The sequence below is a fragment of the Malurus melanocephalus genome, unplaced genomic scaffold, assembly GCF_030028575.1.
Source record: "Malurus melanocephalus ecotype Western Australia unplaced genomic scaffold, MMel_1.1 scaffold_539, whole genome shotgun sequence".
Lineage (NCBI taxonomy): Eukaryota > Metazoa > Chordata > Aves > Passeriformes > Maluridae > Malurus > Malurus melanocephalus.
In genome coordinates this window covers 318,452-346,370 of record NW_026623771.1, presented here as the reverse complement: position 1 = coordinate 346,370, position 27,919 = coordinate 318,452, and the positions used below count along the sequence as shown (strand labels likewise).

The 27,919-nt window shown below is 38.9% G+C and overlaps 1 protein-coding gene across 1 annotated transcript in view; it reads left to right on the top strand.

Annotated features, from left to right (window-relative positions):
• Positions 1-27,919, top strand: part of LOC130582917 (poly(rC)-binding protein 3-like) — a 283,354-nt gene that overhangs the window by 103,451 nt on the left and 151,984 nt on the right. Inside the window, exon 2 of the mRNA XM_057381893.1 lies at positions 20,768-20,853. The gene's annotated coding sequence lies outside the window, so the exon portion shown is untranslated. The remainder of the gene's footprint in view (positions 1-20,767; positions 20,854-27,919) is intronic.

Here is a 27,919-nt window from a genome sequence, read left to right as displayed (position 1 = left end):
CAACACATGGATTATTTTTTTCTTTGATGACGCTCCATTCTAGAGAAGATGTGTAATCAGCTGTGGCAGCCAGTTGACATTTTAAAAAATAAATGGCCACGTAGGCTATTTCAAATAGCCACACTGAGCTTCCCTCAAGCAGCAGGAAGTGAAGAGAAGAGAAGAGAACATCCCAAGTTGTAGCTTTCTTCATGCATCCCAATGCGTTCCTGGATTGGGACAGTAGGAAAACACAATTGCTGYGTGTTGGACCTGTCAACCTCACAACCCTAAAGACAGGAGTGGCTAAATCAACACCTAGAAATGGCACACAAAACACACAGAAACAGACAAAAGTTTGTTGTTTTTTTATACTTTTTTTTTCTTTCTAAGTTCTTAAAGARATGCAGATGCCTGGTGGAGCTCTTTTCCAATATTGCCTCAAATTTTTTAGTAATTTGTGTTCCCATCGTGTTCTTACCACCCAGATCTGTTAGCATGGRGAATTATTTAAGAGGTACAGTTTAATTCCTGTTCTTGCCTCTTGGCCCCTTTATATTTTGGGCTAAATTCCCAAGTTGTTTCGTAATTCTTAGGGTGAAATCGAAGCTTTGATAAAGTCAGAAGTTACACTGCAGTCAACATGGGCAGGGCTAGGCTCTCCCCTAAGGCTTTCTCTCTTTCTAGCTGCCTTTGTCCCTTTATTTCTTTTTTGAGTGCATTTTAAAATTGAAGGCAATACTTCAAGTGTAGTTTCAGTTGTTTTGACCCTTACACTGCCCCCTTCTTCCAGGGGAGTCACTCAGCCCAGTGCAAAGTCCAAGTGTACAATAGAGTGCTTTATTATTTGTTGACAAACAAGAATGAGTAGTTTCAAAGAAGCAGCTCAAGGAAGGTCAGTCCTCGGCTTCATTCACCAACAAAGGATTGTTCCCGCTGAACTGCAAGGATACAGTAACTTGCATCAGGCACATAGAAGAGCTTTCTTCAGGGCTAATATATGCAGTTAGGATCCAATCAAATATTCTGGCACAATCGAATAAATTATGAGGAATATTACAAATAATTTTGTTAGAAGTTGTGCTGTGGTAGGGTTTACTTTAATGCAGGAAGGCATTCATTGAGCTTCTAACATGTAACCCAGTTTTTCTACATACAGTTATAAAAATGACCTTTCAAAATTTTGTGARAACATGTTCTTATTTTGAGGTTGAATAGTATCCATGATGGAAAACTTAAAAGGAACCAAACAATGACCAGAACAATAAAGCTGGAAAATGCAGTTGCAGACACAGGTACTGAAGTGTATTTATTTTGTCAAGCTTGTAATAGTTGTGAGAATGAATGAATAGATCTATGACCAGTAACACACACAAAGGGAACACCAGATCTTCAGACTTTTCTTTGAAGGATAACAGAAAATTCTGTGGAAGTTTCACAGGTAAGAGATATTGATATMTTTTTTCTTATTCTCATTTCTATACATGCATTATGTTCACATTTACTGTACATCTTAGACATGTTATGTCTTTGAGGAAAGCATCTGCCTGCCTTGGTTTCTTTGCCACTTCTCATTAGCAGTAAAGCAGCAATATTTCTGTGTGTTTTATTTTACTATTTTCTCCTTTCAGTCGTAATTTTTTTATGAAAAAGCAATCAAACAAATGCTAACAATATTCATCAGCTCTGTATAGATCAAAATTAGTCTTTGCAAGCAGGAATGGTCAATAGTTTTACAGAAATGAAGTCCAGGTGCAACACTGAACTGTTGATTAAGGGACATAAATTGTGCAATCATTGCACAATATCTTAAAATTATTTCATAGCTCAGAAGCAAATGAAACATTTCAATTGTTATTGCTGTTAGAGTTTACATTGTCACATTTGTAAGGTGCTCCAGCAAGGGGCAGTGCAGGACACAGAAAGGAGTTCTTGACAGTAAATCAGCTCCTCCCTGGTGAGGCTGGAAATGTGTTTATTTCAGTTATTTTCCTGTATTTATTCATCACAGAAGTTCAAGCAGATTAAAATAATTTTAAGTGGAGCAAACGCTCTTGTTGTTGGCCTGTATATAATTTCTGAAATGGTGTTAAAAAGGCAAAAATCTTTCTAGAAGGCAATTAATGACTGTATATAATTCCTTGGAATTTTTATCTATACAAAATCTGTCTAAGACAATGGAACACAAGTCCAGGGCTGCAGAATCAAACCTGTGTCTTACTTCTTACCTTTTCAAAAGTAGCCATTCGTTCAGATAGATGAAATTCATAAAATATCCTGTTATMTATATCCTGTATATATGTCCATTTGCAAGCAGAAGACAGGCAATGATTTACAGCTTTATGCAAGTCAACAGAAAACATCAATCAGACCAAAATGTCATTCAGAAATATTTATGGAGTTAAACAAAACCTGCAAAGGAAGTTTTTATTGAACAAAGTTATTTTCTGTAATGGAAAGAATTTCAGCCTTTTTCTTATTCTTCTGTTATTTATATCAGTGAGGCAAAATGGGACATTAGAGAGTGCAAAARTTGTTCCAGGCTATTTTGCACCTTGGTTTACATTCACCTCCTGAGCAATAATTAACCTGATGATTGATAGTGAATTGAAACACAGGTGTCAGAATCAGAGTTGTATTTCTCTGTTAAATTCTGAGCTTGACAAAGCCATTTTTTATAAACAGCAACCTATTTGCTAATGGCACAGCAGTCTGTGAAATGTCATCAGATTGAAAAGACGGAACAGAAAAATATAAGCATGCTCTGAGGTTATTCTGACAACCTGTTTGTGAAAGCTTGGATAAATTCATCTTGTCGGAGCCAGTAATGTTGCTGCCCTGGGAATCTAGTAGTATTGTCTCCTGTATATTTAGTTATACTTGTTTTCTTTTATTTTACTTTATTAACTAAATTCTGCATGCTCAATTCCTTTTTAAGCAAGCCTTACCTTTTTTTAACCCACAAGCTTGCATTTTCCTTTTGAGAAACGCAAGTGGTGTGAGTTTAGTGTAGTTCTAGGAGTGACAAACCCAGCTGCCTTATTTTTTGAGGACGTGCAAGGTATTTTAAAGGTATTGTTTGTTGTATATCAATTGTTTGGAAATTTGATTTTTAAAAAAAATTAGTGCATCAAGTTTAGCTGTGTTAAYCTCCTGTTCCTCATTAAAGTTCACCTGTTTGAATTAAATACTTTGCAATGTTTAGGCTTTAATATGAAGTGTGAATGTCCTCAGCAGGCTGGAGTTTAGTCCTGTGTGTTGGTTTGGTAGGTTTGTTTCTCTCTGCTGTCASTAATGGGCAGAGGAGCCTTTCCAGTCACAGAGCGTTAACACCATTCATTCCTTCTGACCTCAAAAAGAAAAAAATAACAAAAGCCAATTAAATTTATTCTGAGCATTGTGTCAGATCATTDACACTTCATATTTAAATAGATATTGAAGACCAGCTAATATAAATCCCCAATGGATTTAGTTAGGGAAGCTCCAAGCCTTCGCCGTGCTTGTACAAAGAAGTTGTCTCACTCCCACAGTTTTATTAAAATAAAACACGACCTGCAGGGGAGCTGACAGCTGAGCAGTCCGGTTACAAATCAGCCTGTGATGGTGGGGCAGACTGAATGAATATTGCCAAGCAGCTTGTCAAAGGCAGAAAAGGTGAAAAACAAGGCATGATGAACGGCAGAACRTGGTCTGTGTAGTGCAAGGATGCASAAGYRTRRGGTGAGGGACYCCGGCCGATGGCACCTTCAAAAAATGTGAGCGAAAAAAGAGAGCACTCCAAGCTGTTTGCAGCTTTCTTCGTGCATCCCAATGTGTTCGTGGGTGGGGTCAGTAGGAAAACAGAATTGCTGAGTTCTGGAGCTGTCAGCCTCACACCCAGAAAGAGAGGAGTGGCTAAATCAGCGCCTGGAATGTTAGACAAAAAATAGAAATAGACAAAAGTTGATATTTTATTATTTCTTTTCTTTCTAAGTTTTAAAGAGACATGAACATATTAGTTTTCATGTGTCACGTGGACCTGAGGCATTCATTAACAAAAATATTCTGTAAGTCAGATTCTGGATGTCCAAAAGAAGGGGTATTTAAATAATGCCTGTAACAGTGACAAGCAGTGACTGAAACGTGAGTTGAACCACGACCATGAGCTTTTCCTCCCAGGATATGAATTAATGGGTTAATGACAGCCTGTCTGAATCGCGGTGTAAGGAGTTGCAAGCAGAAGGAACATTTTAACCAACAGCCTTTTGCTGTGATCAGTTAATGCTGATAAAATGAGTTCTCAGCACCTATTTGGATCGAGTGATAGGTGATCCCTTTGAGTGATTTTAGCACATAATTCTGTCTTCCCAGGGAATGTACTTCTCTGCAGCCTTGCCTGGTAAATGAAATTGCCTGGGTAGTAATGGTGTCTTCTGATTTTGCTTTCTCATCTTGATACATGCCCACAGAAGGTGCTCTGRAATAATATTTTGGGCTCTCAGAGTCTGAGAAGTAATAAATAGTTTTGAGAAGTCAGAAACTTTAAAATTTATTGTCAGGGATATACAGAACTATTTTACAGATCAAGATGCTTCAGATGCAGAACTGCAACTCTTCACAACAGTAGTAAATGTCACCGAAAATAAGAGCAGATACAGGTTAGAATAAAGGTATTGGCACTGTGGAGTATGATTTGGGGTTTTTCTTTTTTAATTAAGGTTATTGGAAAGCTACATAATTATTACTTGCACACAGAAGAAAGAAGATCAATGTGTGCTATAGARGAGTTCAAGAAAATAATCTGTCTTGAGAAGCTATAAAGGTGCAGCAATTTAAAGAAAAAATGAACAGCAGTGGAGAACAGTAGCTAAGCAATTATGAGAGTCACTGCAGAGGACTGTAAGAGATGCACACTATCGGCCTTGGCTCCTCTAAGTTTTAGCGGTGGCAGTGGCTCTGAGATAATTAAAATGCAAATGTGTAGTTCTGCCTGGCAAGAGAATGGCAAGGACCAGTCTCTGCTGTGGGTTATCGCTGCAGGGTGGTGACCCAGGGCGATCCACAGCCTATTCCTACAGCAGACAAGCTGCCATTGAACCTCTTAGGCTTCAAATCAGATAAGCCAGCTTTGTCTTGGTTTGCAGCCCAGGCATGTGCTCTCTGTCACCACTGTTCTCATGTTTTCCAGTGCACTTGGAAGTTGGCAAACACACTGCAAATGTCTAAAACCCTCTGTTCCTCAGAATAATTATTGCAATATCAACACCAGTCTCCAAGGTGCTTTTGTCTCACTTCACTTGTCTGTCTTCTTCATAGAGGAAGGAGATGCTTTAATATTTTAACAACAGAATATTTCAAAGGTAGATCAATAAATGAAAATATTGATTGACCAGTGTCTGTTCAACTTGCACACTGTTGCCTTTCTGTCATGTGCTTAATAAATAATATTGTACTAAGAAGAATCTATTTCAATGCGTTAGAGGTAGTATTATGTGATCTTGTACATATACAGACATGTATATGTCTATCAATCTGTCTAGTATCTATTCTCTAAGTGTTATATAATAATTATTTATTTGGCCCAAAGATGCTGTTATGTAAGATGAATGGAATTTCATTCTGACTGAGATCTCACTATTACTGAATACACTTCAACAACTCAGAAACAGTGCAATAATGTTTTATTAAAACACTGGCTAGAAAACATGTATTTCAGTTCCATATGATCCATTTAATTCCCTCAGACCCGCAAAATACTAGACATGAGTAGCTTCAACCTCTTCAGAAGGATCCACTCAGAATAAAACTGCACACTTGCATTAGTCTTTTTAGAATGAGATGTAAGAGTAAAAAATGGGGTTTGGTGCAGTTGTTAGGTGACCTTTGACTCAAACGTGTAGCATACTTTATAAATAAACACAGAAAGGCATGCCTCTGTCTGACTGCAGAGACTTAAATTAAATCTTCCTCATTTGTAGGGAGACTTTTGGAAAACTTTGGTTAAAATGCTCACTAGAGCTGAAAGTAAGAAATAATGTGTTTAAAGCTGGTGGAGGTTGGTAGTTAATGAAATGTAGGTCAGTCAGATTACACCATACAGTCTCAGCTGCTGTGTTTTGTCACCTGCTTGCAATAAGAAGAACCAACGTAGGTAGCAGTTATACTCCAGAAATCTATTTTTCTCCTTAGGAGAAAAGTGAGATTGATAGGAATGTAGCCATGCTGAATTGGAGTCCAGTGTTGATGCTGAGTTCTGAAAAATAAGGAATAGTGAGTGACACAGGTCAGTGAAGGAATAGACAAAAGAACACAGATTCACCCCCCCCCACACTCCCCCCCCCAATATCCTGCTTCAGAAAATTTATTTCCTTTGACTTAGAAAAAAATACAAAAGGATCAGGAGGTAATAAACTGAACTCACAAAACCAAGGAAACAACCCTTCCTTCCCCAACACAATTTCTGCTTCTGGATGTTCAGTCTCTCGCGTGGCCTGAGAGCATTGGGCTCTGATGCTGTCAGGCTCTGCACCAATACCCACACACAGCATCCTCCTTCTCTCAGAGGTTCACTGGTAATTTTCCTCAGTAAGGTGGGTGGACACCACCATAGAAAATGCAGCAGCTGATAGGTGCTATTTTATGTTGTGCTATCTTAGGTGTAATGTTTCCCATCATCAAAAGCATTTAAGTCATAAATTAGAATGGCTGTTATTAAAATGTTTCTGAACTTATATCAGAACTAATTAATTTGTGATTCTAGTTGCTGAAGATGTAGTTGTCTTTTTCTCTCTTGAATGCTGTCATTTTTCCTGAAACCTGACAGTTACATGTGTTGAACCTTAATACACAGTTTATTTATGACTCTTAAGGGATTTATATTTTTTTTTTTTTTCATTTTAATGAGTGGGAGGTTGCATGTGCACTTGCTAATAAAAGTAACTTCTCAAGAGCCACTCAGAATTTTTGGGCTCTCAGAGGATTCACTTGATTTCTCTCACWTGGCTTTCTRCAAGTCAAATATATAATTTTGGTCKTTATTATTCAAGAAGAATTCAGCAGCTGAATCCATGTTTGAAAAGGTAAGCTGCTTGCTGCATTCCTCCAAACAGCGTGGGAAAGGCTGGTGCTTATCTCTGGGAAGGAATGTAAATGGTGCTCAYGTGGGTTCACATGAGCCTGGAGAAGTCTGAAGGAGGGAGATACTGGACACAGTGAAATCTGCAGTGCAGGTGGAAGGGAATGTGCTGCCAGAGATGGTGCTGAATCTTCTTGCAGCAAACTGATGGGTAAGGAAGAGCTCAGGAGGGACTGACTTTCAAGGGAGAGAGCTCACAGTGCTGGAGATGTTTTCTAAGGCTCAGTTTGTGCAGTCAGTGCTCTGTCTTCTATGATAAATAAACACAAGAAAATAACTGAAATAAACATGTTTCAAACCTCACTAGGGAGGAATTGATTTAAGTAAGTCCATGACTCCACAGACAACAGTGTGGAGCTTCACAGACCTTCTGTGGATTTTTACCTCCTTGGGGTGTCCTATATAGGGGTTTGTTTTCCTCTGCCTTCATTAATGATGTCAAATTCTCTGTCACACTCAAGCAGGCTGCCTTGGTTAAAGGTTATGTTTAAAGGTGTGATTTCACCTCCACTTTTGCTGCAGCCTTCCTGGGAGCAGGGAACAATTCACCTGTGTCTGTCATCTTCTCTGCTGACAAATCATGCTCCCTTCAKCAGCTTTGTTGTCCCTGCTCCTGTCCCCTTTGGGAAAGGAGCTCAGGGAGTCAGCCTCAGCCCACACCACTGCTGCTGACAAGTGTCTGGGTGTTGCACAGGGGCTGTGATATTTGGCAGCTGTCTCAGTTTAAACCAAAGGGGGCTTCCTGCTGCAAGCAGAGCCATGTAAAGATAAGCACATCATGATGGTACCGATTCATACCACAGGAAATTCACAGGTTTGTCCTTGAAACGGACACATCTAAAGGGAAAAATTATGGTATCAAGGCTGTGTGTTACCTCCAGGGACTGGAACAAGTTATTCATTCATTACACATTTATGAGATTGGTTATTCATCTGCTAATGTGTCCAGGAGTGCAAATGCCTATTTACTTAGATGGTGTCTCGAGGTATTAAAGCTCCTATAGCAGCATATTTCAGTCACAGTGAACTTAATGGCCTTAATGGCTCTGCTAGTGACAGAAATATGTTTCAACTCCTTCGTTCTTTTTGTATATCATGAAATTCATTGAGGATAAAACAGAAGAGAGGTTTTCACGAGTTGTAAAGGTAAAGGCACTCAAATGAGCAGGATGCCCRAGTTAGTTGCAGATTATTTGGTAAMATTTCTAATGGACTACTCCACCATTCAGAATCTTTTCTTGAAAGGAAGTTTTCCCTTGTTTCTAAACTGAATCTTCCTTGTTGTGGCCTGTGTTCATTGTTTTCTCTCCTGCCCGTTGTGGTCTTGAAGAACAGATTTAGTTTTATGCCCTCACCTCAGTCTTCCTGTATTGGGAGCAGCAGAAGCATCCTTTCATTTCTCTTGCAATACATTCTTCTGTTACGTATCTACAGAGAGAATTTGCCTTTCTTATGGCAGAGTGAAACTCACATGGAAATCTTCTATGAGTCTTTCATCTTTTTTTTCCATTATTTGCTTGCATTGACACTTGTTTTCCCACCTGCTGTTCCAGACACATTCAGAGAAAGTGATAAATGAAGAAAAGAAGATCTTATAGAATGGGATCAAATGTCCTCAAAAAAATAGTTGGGGTTTGTCTGCTAGTGACAGGAGTCTCCTCTGTAAGGGCACTTGCAGCAGCATTTTCAGCTCTGTGGTGTGAGGCCCTTCAGTCTCTGCTCTGCTCACYTCCTATAACCCAGGCACCATCAGCACTTGTTTAATTTGTTGCTAGTTGTCTATTTTGTAGTTGAGGTAATGCCATCTGGGAAAAAAAAAATCTTTTTAACCTGATACATATTACTTAATTTCTAACTTTTCAGGTGCATTACATTAATTCATTTCTGTTTGAGCAGAGGTGTGATGAAGGTTCATTTTCCCTTGATATTCCTTTGCAGAGGCTGTAATTCCCTCCCTTGCCCTCCCACCCAACCCCTTGCTTTTTCTCTGGGCAGAAGAGGAGAGCAGGAGATTCAATGGTTCAGTGGCATCTTTTCTTAACATCTGAACCAAAAAGRGTCATCCGAGTGCAAGCCTTGGTGCTCCTGAATTGTAATCTTTTCTCTAGCAAGTATACATTCTACTCAGAGTGAGAGTTTTGCATTCAGAAGGGTTCCTAGTCACAAGAAAATTTTTTCTGATACTCATCTTGGAGTCCTGACACTCCAGGAACTGAGGCAGACTTAAAAGTATCACAGAATAAACACAGAATGACCTGACTTGTRATTCCTATTCAGGCTCTGAGCATCTCTCGCTGGCACTGGCACCAAACTGACCTYAGTGAGCAAGGCACATACCTTGAAGTACCTGCTTGAATCTCTGCTGTGGAGAAATAGTTCACAGGTTCACTGAAGCTTGATTATCTTTTTATTTAATTTTTTTTTTTTTTTAAGGAATGTGCGCATGGAAATATTGATGTAATCTTAGATGAAAATAAARCACGGCTTAGGTATGGATTCAATACCTTAGAAATACTGGCAAAGAGAAGGTTAAATGTTTCAAATGTTCTGTGGAAAGAAGAGTGAATTCTGATTTTCTGGTCTGTCCTGAAGGATTTGCTGGGGATTTATTGATTGAATCTGCATCATTCAAAGAAGCAAATTAATGCTTTGCTCACAGAGTCTGAAATAAAGTTCCATGCTGTGATTTGGTCTGTTTCAGCAAGAAAACCTTTTTTTTTTTTTTACAATCTTTTCTTATTTCTTTTACTCCTGATGCACAGGAGTAATCTTCCTACCCTGTTTACAGCAGGGCTTCAACATATTCATTGCTCAAATTATAGAAAGAGATCAATGATAGGCAATGCGCTCACTCATTTGTGCTGTAGACAAATTAAAATTTAATAGAAAAGGCTGTATCCTGATTTCTGTTAGCCAGATTTGAGCACTCGTTGAAATCCCTGGAAATGTCAGTTATTGACTAAGAGTTGTGTGGGCAGGGGTGGACCATGGCTCTGGCAGTCAAAACACGTTTGGATCCAAATTCTGAGCTCAGCTGGGCCAGTGTGGAACCACTGATGGCTTCAGCAGGGAATCCCTGGTAGAAAATGTGTTTCTCAGTGGTGTACTAAGCCCAGCATTTGTAGCTCCTTTGAAATGGACTTATGTTGGTATCAAGCCACTATATTAGGGTACTAAAACAATATTTGTAAACATTGTAAATAATACTGAAAGGCACTGTGGTTTTATTTGCTAGCAGTATTTCCAAATCTAGATAAATAAAAAGACATTTCTGATAATTCTTTCTTGGTCTTGACAGAGTAAGCTCTTACTAGAACCGATATAGTAATTATATCTTGATTYATTTATCAGTGCCAATAATTTCTCTTTATATTAAGCATCCCTAAAATGTAATCTCTGTCAAAATCTTGCATCTACAATTGAGGAAAGCAAGAAGCYTTGTGGCTTCTTGAAATGTTATGAGAAAGAAAGTGTACTGGAGTGAATGGAAAAAGTCTGTGACAGTAAAACAGAGCCAGTTCTAAGAGGTGATGTCAAATTCACTTGGCTTTGCCTCTCATTAGTGCTATGACTATGGCCTGTGCTGGATATAAGCAAATTATAGGCAGTAAAAAATGGTCCTGTTACTGAACACGAGTATTTCAAATTTACAGGGGTTAAAGAAAACACCATTAGAGCTGAATAAGCACTTGAGAATGTAGTCTACACCTCGATACACCTGCCAGGAAAATCAGTGCTCAAAACTGTTGAAAAAATATTCTCATTTTGCCCCCCCATTTGTTTTTAATGGTTAGAAGATTTTCTACTTTCCTCAGGGAAGAYGTTCCTTGGTGTCCAAAAAGCTGCCTTGGTAAATACTGGGGAGGCTGAAGGCATCACTTGATCCCTTGACYCAGTGTGTGTACAACCAGGGAAAGGTTATGGAGACAATCCCAGATTATCCTGCCAGTGTGCACAGGCCATGCTGGGGGGAGGCAGAGCAGCTCCAAGGCTACAAACCAACTGAGTTGCTCAGGTTCTCTAAGGGAGCAGCTTGTAAAATGCTCATAAACTCTTCATGAATGTTTTCTCAATTATTTTTATAAAATATGCAAACCATCAAAGCTTAGCAGGATGAGAGCCCAGCACGGAATGCTTTTTGACTTGTGCTACATCACTAGCAGGGGGAGAGCCAATGTAGCTCAGAGATTAATGATCTTAAGGTTATTTCTACCGATTGAACATGTGACCCAGTGTGTTCAGACAGGTCTCAACCATGCAGTTCAAAATCTCTTTTATTAAACTCTCCACTTTTTCTGGTTTTGAGTCTCTCACCTGAGTGCATCACTTCATATTCTCTGCTCCACTGTTAACTTCGAATAAAGTATTGGGAGGTAGCTGGTCAGTACCCAAAAATCATAGCAATACCCTACTGCAGGGGGCCTGAGCTCAGTTTGGAAGGTTGGGTCTAGGAAATTCAAGCAGTCAAGACAAAAATATGAAACCTACCAGCAGAGCAACTGGGTGAAACAGTAGGAGGCTTTCTCTGGCCCTTTGTTGTTATTGCTCGTACGTTTTTGGCTCTGAATATGCAAAGGGCAAGCAAAAGTGTAGGAAAGAGACTTTTTCTGTGCRTACCAGGAGGCCACACTCGTATGGAGACCACGTGGTTTCAGTCTGGTACATGTTCTTTGTACCAAGAGCTGCGTTTCAGTTCAGGTAAGGTTCTTCTTGCTGTTTGATGATTTTTATTTTTTTTTCCATTTCTTTTCATTCAGTTATAAATCTACATTTTAGAATTACCTTTATGCAACTGCTGTTACAGGAATGAACTTTCATTTGATTCATGGTGATCATACTGTGCTACTTCTTCAGCTTAGTACCCAACATTCAAAATTGAGCATTATTAATCAGGATGGACAGCAATATCCTCATTTATGTTTCAATTTTCACATGTTCAGTTGCACAAATAAATAAAATAAGTTCACTCTAGAGTAAGTGTGAGTCAATGAAACAAACAAAGGCACACAGAACCAAGGCATGCCTTGCCCATTGCATTCCAAAGCCAGTTTTTCCAGGCTCTCTGAGTAGCTGAGAACAATGGAACTCACAGTGCCTTTCTGGCTTCTGTTTATCTTAAAAGACCAGAGAGTAATTAATTATCTTTACTTTCAKTCAAGCTGAGAATGCCTTAAAATAGGCCATGACATTGCATATAGAATATTTACATCTATTTTCAGATGGCTAACAATGCTGTTTAATAGCAGATTACCCAAATACTGAAGCTCCTTGCTTATGTTCATGCTCCATAGATACAGCTTCTTCCGTGTATTTAAATGCAGTTGTTTTCATTGCTTTTAATTGGTATCTTTCTGTTTGCTCCATACTTTCCTCATCAGTGATACATCAAGCACAGGACATTTTTCAGGAAGTATTTGCAGGTTTTCTTCTTTTCAGGGATACTCTTCCATATGAGCACAGTCACGCAAGTAAAAAAGATTGTAAATATTTTAACAAAACTAATCTATTTATTCAACTTAATTTATTYTTCTATTCTCTGCAATGTTTGCTCAAGTATAGTACACTGTTCTGCATGCAGATGCATATACAGGTACATGATCCTTATCCTTGCCCTTCAGATTTCTCTTTAAACACCATTAAACACCAATTTGTTGTTACTGCATGCTTTGCAATTAAAAATTTATTGCTTAAAAAACAAAGCCAACTTCCTGCCTAGTCCTTAATTAATCTTTATTTAAGACACTTAAATATTTATACTGACTTGCTTCTTTTTTCATTATAAACACTGTAGTGCTTCAAAGAACTTTTATGTTTCTGAAGGGTTTTCACTTTAAMTGCAATGGCTGCTCATAAAAAAACTTCAGCATCTGTCTCAATCCATAGACTATGATGTTATTGCAGCTGTAGGCACAAAGATGTGAGGTTTAATGGTGGCACATTGGTACAGAAAGRGTCAGATTTCCCTTGGGCCTCGTTGTCCCTCACTGAAAAGTGRAACAATGTGCAGGTAAACTATTATTGTGCCTGCAGACATGAGTGAGGTCCTGCTAACTTCAGTCCATGCCAACTGCACAGCTAAGGGAGCAAAGTATTGGATTTATTGCTTAACCTTCTGTCCACATCAGCACACGGCTCTGCCGAAGGACAGCAGCAGGGAGTGGCTTTTGCCACACCAAGGCATGGTGTTCCCTGCCTCCTGTGATTTATGAAAGCCACTGTCCAGGCCTCCCTTCCACGGAGGGCTGGGTTATATTTCACCCTTGACTCAACCTCTCACTGTACTGAAAACTACTTGGCCCTATCCCCAAGAAGATATTTTACGTTTTGTCAAATTTGCTGAACCCCTGCTTATCTTGCAGATTTTCACAGGGTTGCCTGCAGTTGAAATCATCAAGTGAGCCCTATCCAGTWTGTAACCTTTCAATTCCCCCAACTACTTAGTGCTTTTGGTAATGATGTAGCTGTAGATCAAATAGATTTTGCTTCCTTGTTTTATAGACAAACCTACCCTGGAGCTGGATGGGAGGAATTGGCCAGCAGTAATTCCACAGCACACTTTCTCTGACCTTCTTTCAATATGTAGAGCGAATTTTTCTCTACCAGCTTTCCTTTTTCTTTTCTGTTTTCTCTTTAGAGAAGAAGGGAAACCATTATTTATAAGATGAATCCTATTTTCATACACCAGAACCAAGCAGCTTTGCTGTTGAAAACTGGGATACACATGGGAATGGAATAGTTTAGGCTCATAGTCCAGGATTTGCAAACTAAGTGGGATTCTGCATCACATGTGTTGCATGAGGTCACACTTAGTGATCAAAGAGGACCCATAAGAAGGTCTGGATCTGYGAGCAATGGAAACAACTGAGTTTTTTCTTCTGGCACAAGGAAGGGTAAGGTGGACTTCTGTGTACAAGTTAAATTAGAGAAACTTCACTGTGCTTCTGCATGGTCAAATTGCCCTCAACAATAGGATCACCACAGTGTTCTGGGAAACATAGCAGGYAAAATTGCTAAGCGGATATGAGAAAACTGAAATCTAAATTGCAATACAAGCAAATGACCTGCTGCTATAAACCGTACCCTTAAGGATTTGCTTACTGATTGCCACATGTTATTTATCTTGTGTGYAAGCTGTAGGTTGATCAAGATTATTTGTTTCCATTTATATCTTGYTGGAAAGCAATGGGAGATCACTGTTTGAATGAGGTAGATTAATGCCAATGATTCTGACACGTGAAATGAGGAAATTGAATCAGCATTATTCTTGTCATTTTCAGCTGAGTTATTTAACTAAAACCACAGATGAAAAGCTGTGATTTTTCACACTGTTTAACTGGAAATACTTGATGTAGCCAGAGATCAATATTGGTGCTTAAATGGATGAAATATCATTTAAGTATTGCAATGCTGAGTAGGGATAGCATAGCAGTATAATTGGTGATGTGTGGTACGCATCAGGGATGTCAGATGACCATATTAAGTGAAATCTTGTTCATCTTAATCATGTGAGTGACTTCAAGGATGTCACTGAATGACATTCTTTCATAAAGCAAGACCATAGTTTTAAGGTATAAATGAAATGGGATTGTGCTCACRGATTCTTTTAACAAGGTTTGCATTCATTTATTCCAGTCCTGCAATAAAAATAGCTCATTAAATTGATACTATGTTCACAATTTTTCTTCCTAGTATACCTATATTTCCTGTAACTGTGAGTTCTCTGTACAAATTTGAGGTCTGTGTTATGATTGTCCTGTTTCTGTTTTCTGGTGAGTGGTACTTTAATGAGTGTCATTTTTATGATGCTAGCAATTCACAGTGAGACTTTTCAGTAGCCTTCTGATAGCATCACCATTTCATTAGTCTTAGCTTGTTCCAGATGGAGAGCAGTTTATCAGGTAACAAAGGTTGGGTAAGCTTCACCTATGTGACAAGTGGCAAGTTACAACATTTCTTTGTCCTCACCTGCTAGATGTGTCATCTGAGGGAATCAGTCTGCAGTGATGGTACTTGCACAGCACTTGGGACAGCTGACAGGAATTTTGCTTCTAGCTCTACCCCTTTCATTGCAAGACCTGAGGTGGTGGTGCAGCCTCTTTGTGTTGCATAATACTGCATCCCAAATGGTAAAGGATTTCGATACCTGCTGCGGAGAAGAGTGAGAACTCTGCAAGTGTTTAATGTGCTGAGCAGTAAGGCAYAATAAGCATGCCAAATTGAGATGGTGCATGAACTAGAGAACCTCTCAGAGATTCCCTCTTCTTAACCATTACTGATCRGTGTCTACTGCATAGAGGTTATCTCCTACAGAGTGTGYCAGGGAAACAACYCTTGYTCTTTGCTATCTGCACAGTTTTCTYTAACTGTGGGTCCAAGCTTGYCAACCAAGGATACTGTGCTGACCACCACCCTCTTTTTTGTCCATCCTCCCCAAAGTAATGTTTACTCAGCTGTGGAATATTCCTCACACATATCTTTGTGTCCTCATGAAACTAAGCTSAGGCAATTAGAAAAGTTTAAGCATTTGAGTATTGCTTCCCGACATACCGGGGTAATCTTCAATAAAAAACCAGCTTGCTCTTGAATGAGGCAGCACAGTGTCTGCTGCCTGAGATTACTTGCTTTCCAACTGGAGTATTGCTCAAACTAGAAGGAGAGCACATCACAGGCTGGCAAGAGATTTCTCTAGCACAGCAGCCACAAAATTCTCGGTGTATTATGGACAGTTGGGACCAACTGAACAATCAGTATCAAATTAAGGAGGGGGCAGCTGGGACAACTTGAAATCTTTTCCTCTCTTGTCATAGGTACCATGATATTGCCTGTCTCYCTAAATGAGATAACAATAGGGAAGCCTCAGGGCAGATTGTCTGCTTCCCCTCTCTTGGGGAGAGAGCCTTATTTTGCTCAGCACATTAGAGGTGGCTGATCCATTGYAATGCAATGTCAAGGGCCTTTGGGACTTAAAAAATGTTGTATGTGTGGTATTGGAAGGGCAAAGAAAAAGCATTGACCCTACCCGATGTGATCTTTTCAGATGGCATGTATGCACTTGGGTTGACCAAGCTTAAAGCAAATTGAATCATTCCAGATGATTGTCCAAACTTACAGCAAATACAATTATTATAATTGATTGTTCMGATAGCTTTTAATCAAAACTCCTTGAGGAATATGGCAACCTTTGCATTACAGATTGCATTATGGTCTCAGCAATCTTGTTTTCTAAAACATTGATTCACTTCTGCTGTAACATTTGACTAAAATGTTTGTTAGCTGCAATAGGTATTTGAGAAATACTTACCTGCGTGGGAAAGCACTTTGTCTTGATGATTGTTTTGTACTCACACATAAACAACAAAACCCGGTACAAAGTAGCATGGTGGCTATTTTCTGTTTGTTACTCAGCCATTTCTTAGTCACCTGTATGTTGTTGAAAGTTGTTTTCATCTGTTCAGCAAGTAGAAATATATGTTAACATACGTTAAGCATCAGAAGCATAAGAAAGTCCTTCTGCTTGTACAGAATAATGATTTGATGTTAATTGGGCTAAACTTTGAAAGAACTTATGCAGACACACTGATTTGTACATAAACCTCATTTGTTTCCCATCAGTTTTGAACMGCTACCATTTTTTTGTATAGAGTATGAATTTCAAGAGTCAGTGCTCAATATCTCTTGACTCTGGTATTCCTTTTCTGGGCAAAGCTCTTAGGAATTGTTCCAGAGAGTGTGCAAGAAAATTTTTAAGGGCAGAAAATTCTGAGTTTCACTGGTACGCCTATACAACTGCATGTTCTAGAGTAATTAGAAGAAATGAAGGGTTTTATTTTCTTTACAAGTTCTTTATAAGACCATCCACAGTTTAGGAAATAAAAAGTTAATGCAATTATAATTACAATAATTCTCTGTACAGACCTGTGATAATCTTTTAGTGTTTTGGTATCTTGCATAAATGAGTAATTTAAAATATCTGCACTAGGTCAGACASGTCTGTCCACCTAAGCCAGTATCCCACCTACAACAGTAGCCAAAATACAAAACTAACTTAGACTGGCATGACATATTCWGCTTTCAGAATATTTAACACTTTAAGAAGTGAGTAGAGATAGCAACCAAGTTTAGTGATCTGGGCAACCAAGAGCTGTGGGGCCAGACATGCCCCACAATTTCATTGCCACCTACACGACCAGAGATCTAGTCAGCCAAAGCCAGWCAGAACATTTCTGTCAGGGTCTTCTAAAAGCATTTCCTGACCGTGGCCTTTTATCTGATTGGAGGCATCAGCCATCCMATGGTGGAAGTCACAGCCCTTCACTTGTAGTGTAACAGTCTCCGGGCAAAGTCTTCAATAGAGCTGTGTCAGGTGAACAGAAGATGGATACAGAGTTCAAACAACTTGGTTTATTCGCTAAAATAATGTTATTTTATCACTGCAATAGACAGAAAGTGACAATTTCATATGCCCTATGTCTATGTGCTTATCTGGAAAAATCTCTTCTCCTCACATCATGAGACACGTGAAACAGTTAAGATGAAGACCACTAACTACTAAAGAAAGACCATTTTCTTCTYTCTAGAGGGGAGAAAAGTCAGTATCATTACTTATTTCCACAAAATGAGAGTTTTGTTTATCAATCCCTTTAGTCTTCAGTAGCAGTTAGATGCTTCATACCAGACCTGAGGATCCTCAGAAAATCCTAGCCTAAGGCCTGCCTGCCTGGATAGGCTGCACTATTTGAACTTAAAATGATACAAAAGCCTGTCTCTAGCTATGTTTACACAAATCTAAAATCCCATATTGGCACTAATGCTCTCTAACATCTGAATKTTGCAAGAGATGACTAAGAATTCARTAAAAGAGCAAAATTAATGAGAGCAATTGCAACAGCTRTATTTATATCAGACCAAAGGACAGCATCCTTGGTATCATCCTRCAGCACCCTCTAATGCTTCTTAAGCTGAAGGTTTATGGTGTGCATCTTTGTGTAAAACACAGACTAGTACTGGTCAAAGCTTCTTTTACCATGACAGTGACTTTCTTTTTCAAGCCCACACATGTTTGCGGTTTCCCACCACATCCTGTAGCAATGAGTTCCACCCTTTAATTGTGCTCCMTGTGGAAAGCATCCTTCCTTGGGTTTYGTGTTTTAAACTTGCTAACTGCTTGTTTTATTGTAACTTCTTCCTTTGCTATGAAAYAAAGTGAAAAACATTCTTAATTCACTTTCTCAGTAGCATTCTTGATTTTCCTGGGGCTCTGTCACAGTCCTTTCCCTCATTTGTCCCTCTTCCACATGAAAATCCTAAAGCCTTTCTTTTTCCTTTCCTAGCACAGAAACCATTAAATACCTTTGATCATCCTGTCACCCTTTATTTTATCCTTCTATTGCTATCCTGTCATTTTTTGCAATGAGATGACTGGAAAAGTATTCAATATTCAAAATGCTAGGTGGGCAATGGATTTCTATGGCAGCATTATCATATTTCTTCTGCTGTTTTCCGTTCTATTCCTAGTATTTCCTAATATACCATTTGGGGTTTTTTTTTGACAGCTGATGAGGATTTAGATGACATTTTCATAAGGCTGTCTCCAAGCCCYCTTTCCCAACTAGTAGCTAATTTCACTGTGTGTTTACAGATTTCCCAGGGTACTGGTAGGGGACTTTAGTCATGTAGCCCTGAACACACAGCCAAATTACAAGAGTGGTTGGGCTGCCAATGGGAGATCGTTGACAGAATTTTATACTTTTCAGTTCTACTGGCAACTTTTATTCTTCTAGGTTTTATTAYACCTGAGGTTTCTCACATGTACATGAGGCAGTCTGAGTGTTTGCCATAGTGGGTTGTTGATTATRTTAATAGAACATTAATTCTAATTARTTCTCCTCARTGAGAAAAYTCATTCAGGRAAGAGTTCATTCTATGAATTTTAGAGAGGATTTTGCTATTTTTGCCACTGTAAGGCATATCCTGATCAAAACCAAGCGAGCCCAAACAAATGCATAATCCTCTGCAGYACTAACTCAATGGAGATTTCATCTCATAGCCTTCAATACCAGGTAGAAATGYACAGCACTTCAATCTTTTTCATAGCTGAAATGTGCTATTAGTATCATAATGATTGCTAAAATGGAGTTTGGGAGCTTAATGAAATCTGGAATTAAATAAATCACTTCAGGGCTGTTAAAACCTAGCTGTGAAAGAACTTTAAATAGTTGTTTCTAAAAAGTTCTGACAGAATAAATATATTGCTGCAAGTCTGTCAGTTTCATCTCCGACTTTAAAACACTTGCTCTGTTATATTTCAATAATCGATGTCAAAAATTCCTTAATGGACCAAAGACACCTCARGACCATAKCACAAGYAGAAATCTTTTTTTTAATTAGGTTTTCAGCAGTCTCCTTTCATGGAGTGGCACTCATTTGACTTTGTTCTTGTTGCTGTAAGCTCTTGTTTTCAAATTTGTGGCTGTACTACAGTAGAGAAGCTAGAAATCTGTGAAGTTTTCCTGTTAGTGCAGTTTTCTCTGAGCAACATTTCTGCTYCTTACTAATTCTGTTTATTCCTATGTGTTACAGGCAGAGTTTTATTTGTATGGCTTTTTATCTCCATTCCAGTCTAAGTCCTGGGGATCTTGGAAAGATTGATAAAGGAAACATTATTTTATGGCTGTGGTGGGCTGACTTTGGCCAGCAGCCAGGCACCCATCCATGCAGTCTCCCACTTCCTCTTCTCAGCAGAACACAGAGAGAAAATATGATAGAAAGTCTTACAGATTGGAACAAAGATAAGATGATAACTCACCAATTGAAAAAAAAAAAAAAAAAAAAAAAAAAAAAGCCCCAAAAAAAAAAAAAAAAAAAAAAAAAAACCACCCAGACACAACCTGGGGAAAATTAATTTAATTTTTTGCCAATTAAAAACAGAGTCGTAAAGTGAGAAATGAAGACATTAAACCCACTTTCCCTCTAACACTTCTTTTTCACAGGCTCAACTCAGCTCCTTAATTCTCAATTCATCTACTCTGTTCCCCCTCAGCCTGCATARATGGAAGCACTGATCATCTCCCAGTCTTTCAATTTCATTTTGATTTGGAGAGTTAAGAGGGCTCCTTGACACAGCCAGCTGCCCTGTCTGTTAAGGACGATTGGAAATTACAAAGCTAGACTTCAATGTAGAATAACGTTTGAGTACAAAGGGATATTCTCAGCTASTAGACCACAAATTAGGGGGCCAAATACATGAACTAGTCCAAAAGATAGCAAGTGAATTCTGAGTTAGTTTTTGAAAGACATTTAGTGACATAATTTTCTCTGCTTCTTTTGGAAAGTCATTTACTCCTCTATATTGGCTTTTTAAACAAGAAAGGAGCCAGACCTCTTCCTTTTTTACTGCTCTCTGYCAACTGTAAGAGCTTGGAAATGTAGGTATGCAATAAGTTATATAATTATTATTCTCATTGTTCTGACTCCCTGTGCACTCCAGGAAATTTGATCTGAGCAGTTCAACTTCTGGAAGCCCATAAAATCGCTACAAATTCAGTGGGGAAATAAAAACATATTTTATGAATTAATAATCTCATAAAATGGGAAAGCAATCTATGCTGGAAAAGTTTTGGTTTAATATTTGRCAGGTGATAAAATTACTAAATCCTTGATTCTTTTTCTTTTCAGAGCATACTCAACACTTTTAGATATCCTAAGACTGCAAAAGCTGACCAACGACAGCAGGTTTTTAAATATCACTGCTCTTCTGGCAAGTAAGTTCTTCATTCTCAGAATTTTTTTTTATCCCTGGTATTCCTGACTTGTATTTTATCCTTGTATTGATTATATGGACTATCATGTTCATTTTATGGGCCAAGTGAATATGAGTGCAAAAGGAAACATTTCTCCTGGTAAAACAGGGGGTTTTTAAGGAAATGTTAAATTATTTGAATATTATGATTTCTTCCTAGACTTAGGGAAAGGAAGCTAGAAGAATTTGGAAACTGCTGGAAATAATAGTGCCTGAGGATAGCCTCTACAGATAGAGGAAAGAGTGTTAGAAGAGCTGGTAAGAATTGGGAAAAGTGGTGAGGAAAAAAAAATTTGCCTTGGAAGTGGGATCCTTACTAAGAGGAAAAGAAAAGGAATTTCCTTTCTCTTCAGGACTTGTGGAAGAGAGTGTTGAAGAGTTCTGTTGACTTCACAACTTATTAAAATTTTAGTTTTCCTGTGCATAAAGTTTAACTTTCGTGAGAGACTACCTTTTAAAGCACAAAGTTATCCAAAATATCCACAAAGATTCTCATAGTACTACTAATCTTTCTATCTAGTTTCATAAATATAAATACTGTAAATACTATACATAGCATACAGTAAATACGATGCTATTTGCTTCTTCTTGGAATATATTTCACTTCAGTATAGCCAGTAGATTTTATGAAATGCAGTGCCTGGTTACAAGTTGCTTCAGCTTTGACAATCTTGTTTTATTATTCTGTGGATGATTGGCATTGAAATTTTAAGGACTTTCTTTTTTGCCACTGTGTATTTCTGAGATAAAGAAGATAATACACTGAATTTAATTCATACAGTATCAAATATTTCATGACCTTGTATATCATAATTAAGCATGTTTACTACCAGCAGTTTCCTACTCAAGAGATGTATTATTTCTTTTAAAAGAAGAAAAAGTTCTATAAAGAATATGCACTATTTCATAACTACCCACAGGAATTAAAACSTTTGGGTTTATATTTATAAAAACAGCTTCCTTCTTTCTTATTGTTTGTTTGGTAGCTTTTTGGCTATAAGCACAGAGCCAAATTTTTGCATCTTTTTTTGGGTCTTAAAGGATCACAGGGTCATGGCTTCAATTTCTCTCTTCCCAGAAAGCAGAAGTACCGAATACATCACTCGTTACTGAGTGATCCACTTGTCTGCACTCCCTTCTGCTTCACTTTCCTGTTTGGGCCAGAACATGTCAGAGATGTGGATAAAAATACAATATGCATTTAATTGACCATTGCCTTGTGTTTTACTAAGAGGACACAAAGGCTAGAGCCAACAGCTTCCACTCTTGGATTTGTCTGTGAGATGCAGTTCTGAAGCTCCGTCCTGTTTACCACGAAAAGCAGACTGTAAGGAAGATGAGGCTGTTTGACACAATGAATCCAAGCTTAATAATCGAATCACTGAATCTCTGTGGCATTAAGCATGTCAGGACTGTGCACGAAACTGATTTATCAGTTCATCAACTCAGGAAATATATAAWAAATTGTGAGTCAATCTGAATGGAGAAAACGGAGGGTTTTGTTTTGGGATGAAGCGGGGGGGGGCAAGTTCCAAGGAAGGAGCTCCATTTCTGCTTAGACAAATTAATTTATTTTCATAACAACATTGTGTTTTGAGGCAAATGCTACAAAAGCAAAGGAGAAGGATAGGCATATACCCACAGGTTAAGTAGTGGTGATCTTATCTCCTTTTATTTTGTAGCACAGCATTGTAATAGTCACAGGGTAAATCCCCTCTTCTCCTGAGGAATACYGGAACACAAATCCCTGCCCCCTGATCACAGCACCTGTCACCTTCCTTGGCTCTACAGTATTCCCAGCAAAGCATTTATCAGAGTTTACTGCAAACTATTCAATGTTTTAACATTAACCCTACATGATGTCAATGGAGCACAAGCTAAATGAAAATAGCACAGAAAACACTCAGGAAGAARAGTCATAATTGAGGGAGAGTCTTTGCAGATTTCAGCAAGGTTCACAATTAGATGTTTTCAGTATTTTGCAGACAGCCTGGAAGCCAACAGAATATCATTGWCAATGAAATTTGCAAATTATACCAACATTCTGGACCACTTGCTCAGTCAAGCAACCTGGGTTGCTTGGTAACCTCATCCCATCTGTGTATAGCAACATACTGAATTTAAGGCTGAAGAACACCAGCTTTATTGAGAGAAAGGAGAATTGTATTCTAAGGAGTCCTAATTTTGTGAGAAATATTCCAAGAATCACAGTAGATTTACTTCAGTGAAAATTCTGATAACTGAACAGGGGCTGTTGCTTTGGTCGTGAGTCTGACTTTGGTGAAATACAGAGGGCTATGTTTTGGTGCCTCTGCTTTGAGAAAGCGTGTTGAAGAAAACAGAGAGGGTCAGAAGAAATTATCACTCTGTCTTTCTATAGTGCATTTACTTTGTAATTAGWTTTCTGGAAAAGGGTTGGTTCCTCTCATTTGGTATTACTATTAYTGTTATTATTTTGGGTTTCTGCCAAAGTGTAGCAGTAAATAATATGGTGGTTGACCTCTCTAGTTTGATAATCTAGTCTGGGAAATAGAGTATTACCCCAATAAAAGTGGGTAATATCCTTTTACATKATGTTCTCCCTACTTATTGTATTGTTGACTGACAATATAATTCCCATAGTCAAAATAATAATGGGAGAAAAGTATTTGATCACTATAATCACTCCTATTCCACTGTTCTGATATATCATACAACAGATTATTTTGACTGCTACTTTGTTTTCATTGGGTGCTTAAATTGGCAAAGGTGGAGCTATATTAAGCAGCATTTAGAGAATTTTATAAAAGTTCCTGATATATGTATTCAGATTCTTGATATTTGCCTTTTGTTTTCATAGAAATCAATGAATTGCATATCACATTTTTATATTTATTTATTTATTACRCATAGTAAAGTGACTTTTAGTCAAATTAGCCATTTTTTTGTACTTAGTAAACAGAACAGTGTGTTTCTTTCTGTGCCCTGAGAGATTTTAGAATTAGCAGATTTCRGTCTCTGCCATGGAGCTTTTCCCTGAAGTAGAAAGTAAGATTTTCTGCCTTTATCAGCTCTCAAGAGATACCTCTGCATGAACTAGATATTGCATAAAGCTAACCTGAATAAAGTGACAAAATACTTTCTCTGAAAATGCAGACAAAGCCACAGATATCAAATTTGGATTAAACACTTCTGTCAGAGGCTGTTTCCTCCAGTCACTTAAACTCTGCCAGCTCAGTGGTCAGCAAATGATGATGAGCAAATCTGATGGTCAGCAAATATTTCCCAACAGACACATAATATTTGAATACTGMATGTTATTTAATGTAAATTAAGATATTGGATTAAGAAATTTGGCAGTACATTGTTAAAATTTCATTTTTAATTTTAACTTTTCCTACTTTGAATGAAAGGATAACTTAATATGAAAATAGATATTTAAATTGAAAAAAAATGCACCTATTAAAAAAAAAAAACCAACAAAAACCAGCAGTTTGAGCAAAATCCATTCTTGTATTAAAAAATTATGCATGACTTCCTATGCAGGTTGCCTGCAGGACAATGGAAAATGAAGCAAGCAGCTCTACTTTGCATGGCTATTTGGAAACCCTTGAGGTGTTAAAGAAGTGAAATAATGGCTTGCTTAAGGCAACAACTGTGTTAAACTTAGATGTTGATTTGTTTATTTAATAATCATAACAAAAAGGCAAAATACTAAATGAATTACYGTAGTGAAAATAAACAGATTACCCTAACCAATATTATTTTTTATTCAGGGAATTTCAGAACTAGATTAAATGGACACAGAGTTATAAAGGAAATAGGKTTTTTTCAGCTTTTAAAGACAAGGTAGCATCCAGGCAAGTATATTTGAGCTCTTTTCGGTGCTTATACAATAGGAAGAAAAAAGAAGCTAAATCTGTATTTGATTTTTCTTTTTTCCTAGAAATGCACCTTGAGTCTCAGGCACTATTCCAGCTCCCTAATGTAGAATTCTGTTCAAATGAGTATAATGGGATAACTTTCAGATATTTTTTTCCAGATTTCTAGCAGAATTTCTGCAGTAGAAGCCAAAATTCTTTGTTGTGGGAAAAGGCACAGGAAAATTCAGATGAGTATAGAGACTATAAATAAACAACATTAGCCTGTGACCCGACAATTGTCCAGAAACAAGTGCAATTATGTAGACAAATGGTGCTGATCACAATCTTCTTTCCCCTCAGTGTGGCAATTGCTCGGTGTAGAGCACCACTGAATAGAGATGTGCCTTTGACACCAGCAGGATGGAATACTCCTGCCCACAGTGAGATAGAGCAGTCATTGRCTGGGCTGACAGCTATAACAAATAAAGATTTTGGCTCAACGGGAGATGTTGAGCACCTGTGACACTTGTCTTTGCTAATTCAGGTTTTTGCAGGTGAATGCAAGAGTGAATATGAAGAGTCACAGTCACCTGGCTGGGGGGGGCGAACATCTGAAGGAGGAAATCAGTTTTAGGGACCCTCTAATCGATCAAGAAATGCCAGTGGCACCAGACACAAAAAAAAAGCAGCAAAAATTCGAATTTTAAACTGTATTCAGGGATTAACTGTTCCCTCAAGATTTTGTGCAGGAGCAGGCATTGCCCACCTTTGCCACCTRATGCTGAAAACACAGGCAGCACCTTCACTCCCTGTGGCAGTGGAAACTCTTTGCAGCCTTCCYTTCCTCCTCAGAAATGTATCTGTGGCCCCAGGCCTGACCCTGATCCCTCAAGGGGATACTTTGAGGGGATCCTTGTGTCCTCCCCACTTTGAGGGGACCCTCTGCAGGGCTGCTCATGGCAACAGGAGGAGTTTGGTGGGCAGGTCCTGCTGGGGTGTCAGGTGCCATTGTCACTGCTCTCACCCTCATGGATCCTTATTCCTTGCAAATCCCATRAAAACACATCTGTCAAACTTCTGGCATTTAAAGGGGGGTCCTAAGTTTAGTGGTGTCATCATCTCACACTCTTCAAGTTAACATAGAGGAGGAGAACTTGGAGGGCAAGACCTCGAGGGATCCCAGCCCATTTAAGGGCTGAGTGAGCCCTCCAACATGTCTAGTTTCTTTCTGTTGTTGGCCAAAGGCATCTGTTCTCCAGAACTGGGAGCTCTGGTTGAGTGCCTGAAGGAAGGCAGGATCCCTGTGAACCTCAGCCCTCATCCCTGAGAGTGCAGCGTGGTCTCTGCTCCCTACCATGCACAGACAGCCTGCAACCCTGCTCCTGTGCTCCAGCGGGCACAGGGAGCTGAGCCTTCCCAATTTGGGCTCTCCCAGCCCCGCTCCCRTGGGCACAAACCATGGATGCCCAGCAGCAGCCCGTGCCATGAGCACAGGATTCTGAAGGGYCTGCAGGGTCAGCGCGCCATCTCAGCCCCTTGGCTGAAGAACAGCGCTGCGCCRCTCACGACATTAAAAATAGAAGAAATCGATGTGGCTGCAGCTGGGATCCCTGGGGCTATGGAGTKTGTCTGCAACACCCTGCCCACAGCAGCTCCTCCTGGGGCTCTGGCAAAGGGCTGCAAATTCCTCACAGACCTAAGAATTTGGGGCAGAGAGCGAGCGTGAAGCATCTTTTTAAGCCGGAGTGACACTTCCAAAGTATGATTGCCCCATTCTGATAGGACATGGCAGATTCAGTGCAGGTTCAGAGCAGTTTGGCAAAGTGMAGTCCTGTGTAGCTCAACATGCACAGCATTTTTGTATTGTAGTAATAATAGCCAGTTAAATGATAACACTTATTAGGCAGATACCGACACATTATTTGCCTGTCTTGTCAGGGTAGAAATGAGCAAAAAGCCAGAAATACAGTTCATTAGAAAGGAACTAAGGCATGTAATTATCCTAAGAAAACTGTCTTCGTAATTTTTTCGGGTTGTTTTTTTTCTGGGCTTTTTTTTTTTTTTTTTTTTTTTTATGGTTGCAGTGTTCTTACTATTCACTGAGATTTTTATATTGAATAGAAGAGCAGAGCATCTGTCTTCTGGCCTATCAGCTTCAACAGGCTTAGGGAGTAGAGGAGGAAAAAGGAAAAGAAAATATGTGAATATAATGACAATAGCATTAATTATTTTATGCTGCCATATGGAGTTAAACTGTTTTTTACAAACAGGAGATCTCCATTTCAATGTTATTTGTTTTATAACAGAAACTTCCCTTTTCTTCATTCTTCAACTTCCAGAAGGGTCTTATTCACTGTATTGAATCCTAGCCAAAAGGCCACCGTTGTCCTACAAGTGAGAACTCCCTCCCTTTCCTGTCTCTTCTGGATGCTGTGAATAGAGCTCTCTTTCTCTGAGGCTGAGATCCATCAGTGGGAAGGTGCACTGGGAGCAGCTGAGTATCACCCTCCCCCCCTGGAGGTGAAGTATGTCACCCCTGGATGCTGCAGAAATTGTGGGAGGAGAAGGATGGGCAATCCCATCAGTCCTACTGGCTCCGACCCTACAGCGCTTGCCATCCTGACCACCCTTCCCTGCATGGTGCCATTAATTTAAATTGAATCTGTCTCTTTGATAACTAGTTCCTAGATAGGTAAATTGTAGTTTGATATCAGATTTCTTAACCTAGGCATTTTACATTTGTATTTGTATACACGTTTTTCATTGTGTAAWCCTGACTTCAACAAGGCATTGATGAAGTAACACATCCTGCAAGGTGAAGCAGTTAAAGAGCTGCTCTTTCCAGCCAAATTCTGATTTCYAATCACAGTAAATAAGTTTCATTCTAGTTGGATCTTACGGTATTCAGTAGTTCTTCCAGAGGGACACTCACGCGCATGTGAATAATGCTCTRGGCTTTTTCCAGAGATGCTGGGAGAGGACATGCAGGAAGGCTGTTGCCATTCCAGCTTGTGCTGTGAAGAAATAAGAGTAATAATGAACCAATATGAAATGCAGACACATGCAGAACTCTATCTCAAGGCTATACAGCAAGGTGATTTCACTGGTTTGTGATCACAGACCTTCGGCTGCACTGGATGGTYTGAGTCAGAGTAGAACAAAGAGCAACAAGCCCAACACTGGAGG